The sequence below is a fragment of the Mytilus edulis genome, chromosome 3, assembly GCF_963676685.1.
Source record: "Mytilus edulis chromosome 3, xbMytEdul2.2, whole genome shotgun sequence".
In the NCBI taxonomy this organism is placed as follows: domain Eukaryota; kingdom Metazoa; phylum Mollusca; class Bivalvia; order Mytilida; family Mytilidae; genus Mytilus; species Mytilus edulis.
The window spans coordinates 67082809-67086287 of NC_092346.1; the positions used below are offsets into that span (position 1 = coordinate 67082809).

The 3479-nt window shown below is 33.5% G+C and overlaps 1 long non-coding RNA gene across 1 annotated transcript; it reads left to right on the forward strand.

Annotated features, from left to right (window-relative positions):
- The first annotated feature begins 597 nt into the window (after window positions 1-597).
- Window positions 598-2092, forward strand: LOC139514927 (uncharacterized). The gene is made up of 3 exons (XR_011662755.1): window positions 598-648; window positions 1406-1528; window positions 1901-2092. It is a non-coding gene; the product is annotated as an uncharacterized lncRNA (long non-coding RNA).
- Window positions 2093-3479: the final 1387 nt, after the last annotated feature.

Sequence of the window (3479 nt, forward strand, 5' to 3'; positions counted from 1 at the left end):
TTTTCGAAAATTTACTTAGATTTTGTAGAAATACAGATTTTTCCCGAATGGAATTTCATAAACTTTGCAAATGATTAAGCGCTGACAACACCAAAAAAGCTTTTTACCCTGAAATCTATTTTGATGGACCTGACATCAAGCAATAATTGATTAACTTATAAATATTCTCTCAAAAGAATAAAACATTGACCTTTCTCCCAGTCTATGGTTGGTATTCGCTAAGCTGTCAATTGAACACATCACAGTGATAAACGTTGACGTCATAAGTTCAAGTCATCGGTTGTGTTGGTCTATTGACACACTAACATAGCAAAAGAAGGTCGATACAATTAACAGACAAGTTATATTTACTTGGGTAAGACATTACCACCTTTGTTCAGGAGTGCCAGAGCAACTAAATTCTGTATATCAAAACTGTTAGCACCAAGCCCACTGGTACGAAACATGGTAATTCATTTTATGAATGATAGTTAACACTGTTCATTAATGGAAGAAATCGTGGTTAGAAATGACCTCTAGCACGACTCCAAACAAACATCCGCTGTTAACCTCATTGGTTGATATCTTTGGCGGAAGTACATGTGATACATCCTCATTCTTTCAATATCCAAGCTGTGGGAAGGTCGTGCTCCACATGTTGTCGGCAAAGTAACTATATTCTTTAACTTTTACTTACATTTGCCTTGGTGGCTTTAAGACCTTGGTGGTCATTTATATATGCCTTGGTGGCAATAGACCTAGGTGGTCATTTATATATGCCTTGGTGGCAATATTAGACCTAGGTGGTCATTTATATATGCCTTGGTGGCAATAGACCTAGGTAGTCATTTTTATGATTTTTTACATTTGCCTTGGTGGCAACATTGAATTTAAAATACTAGCCTTGGGACGTCAAGACCTTGGTTGTCATTTATATTCGCCTTGGCGGCTTCTTGATAGAACTAGATGGTAATGTTTGACCTTGATGGCAAAATGTTTTGGGATTTAGACCTTGGGTGGTTATTATCAACCCATGTGGTCAGATATTTGATATGCCGTGCGCCGGTTAAACGCAGGGCAAAGTGCTGTCGCTATATAAAATATATGTGAAAGTGGGGGCTCTGGTAATTTTGGAAACCTGTAGTTGAAAGGAGAATAATAAATTGTTTATTCAGGGTAAATAGTTACTTTTGAGTGTTGTGGACTTTTCATTGATTATTATATCGTATATACTGATAGAAAAAGACTTTGTTAGAAAAGAATAGAATTATTAAGAAAGTGGAATAATTTAGTGTGAAATGTCACTTGATATTAATGTTGTTTACCGGAGTGATGTGTATTGAATTATAAGGTGTATTCGTCGAGGTCCGCGTTCAGCGGTCTGTTTGATTGTACATAGAATTGAATAGAATGTTTTTGTTTTCAGATGGTGTTACCTACAGCTTTGACAGGCTGATGAATGAAGGAGAAGCAATATGACATTGCACGATGATTCATGTCAATGAGTTCGAACAACCTAAAAGGAAAGGATTTTTCTGACCAGAATATGGTGAGAACAAATTGCAATTTAAGTAATGTTTTGATTTCTGAAAATAGGAAAATAATGTATCTGTGATGGAAGCTGATTTATGTTCAAATGAACCTATTTAAAAGTAGTTCTAATAATTTCTCCGTAATTTCATGATGTTTCCTATTTGATGTGTATATACTTTCATTGATGTGTTGAAATATGTCACAAAAATATTTTTTGCCTTGGGAGATTAAATAATGGTTGCAATAGTTTTGTTTTATTTAATAAATATAATGTTGAATGATTTTATATACTAGTACAAATGTTTTATGTATGGTTAAAATTTTTAATTTAAATTAATGCTGTCTTAAGTACAAATAAACAATTTGTTATTGGTTGATATATTTTTAGCAGACATGTGAAGAATCAAGTGGAAATACAATTGTCAATGTTCCTGATTAGGAAGTAAAGAGTGTGTTTGATTCAACAACAGTAAAGAAAGAAACAAGCCAGCATAGTTTACACTTGGAGGTGAAGTCCCTTTGCTTACAAGCTTTCCACATGCTGAAGATGTTATTAAAATAATGACAATGTTTATTTTGATATGAGTTCATTCAATTTGCCTTAACTCAACTTTTAAAAGTCTGTATGTGGTCAAATTCATGAGAATTTATTGAATTATGAACTATTTATAAAGAACTGTGTACACGTACCTTGAAATGTTTAGTAGTGTTTTAAAGTAATTAAGGAATAATATTTGATAAAAGAGTTGAAGATATTTTTGTTTTGAGTATTGGGAATACTATTCCTTAAGGGAAAGCCTTGCTAGTGGTGTAATTTGAGATTGGCCTGCAAATATGCTGTATGGACTATAGAGTTTTCTATGCCCATATCTTAACATGAACTGGATGCAAGATTATATCAATCACTGAGGATATGTGTATGACCTCATTGGTTGATATCTTTGGCGGAAGTACATGTGATACATCCTCATTCTTTCAATATCCAAGTGGAGGTTGGTTTAAGGGCTATGTTTGGTCAGGCAATACTGTATTGCCTGTTTGGGTTGATGAGGTTCTTGATAAGTGATCATAAGTTCCCACCTCTCCCACCTATTAGTACCAAAATGTGGATATGTTTTTATATTTATATTTTAATATTGGTATTTCATGTATGCATTTTGGGTTGATGAGCACGAGACAACATTAGAAAAACATAAAGATTACAATGGGATCATGTTGACAAAACAAACCTTCGCTTTATCGATTTTCAAGGGAAAGGTCAATTAGGGCAAGTGTATTGGTATGTTTGTGTTTGCTTTTTCATTACAATGGTATTAAAAATAAGATTATACATCTCGGATGACAATAATCTATAATACTAAAATTACGAGGTTCAATTTGTCAGCCGTCATCACGTAAAAACGACGAATCAAAGAATTCAACTTTATATATAACTAATATAGTACAAAGGTGTAGATTAAAAATTACACCACTCCAGGCCCTTTTGTTTTCCACGTAATTAATATTGCCAATAATTAAGAAGTTACGGGTCGAGTCCGATACCGATACCAATAGTATATTCACCTGTTACCTATTACCTTTTCTGTACGTTCCGCATATGACAGGCGCACCACCAAACGGTGTATTCAGGATTGATATGCTATATACACGGGTCATAATCACAGGGTTGACACTAATAAATTGTCAAATTGTTACCTATTGTAGTATTTTAATCAGTAAGACTTTCTAAGATAACAATACGAATACTAAAAATATGTGACTAAAAATAAGGCGTATAGGTACAGTTTTCAATTTGTTAGCGGGCATGGCGTAAAACAGTGAATCAAAGAATTCAACTTTATTTATAACTAATAAAGGACAATGCTGCTGATTAAAAAATACTCCATTCCAGGACCTTTTGCTTTCTAAATAATAAATATTACCAATAATTGATAAGTTCCAGTTCGACGGGTTCAAACAGAAAGATT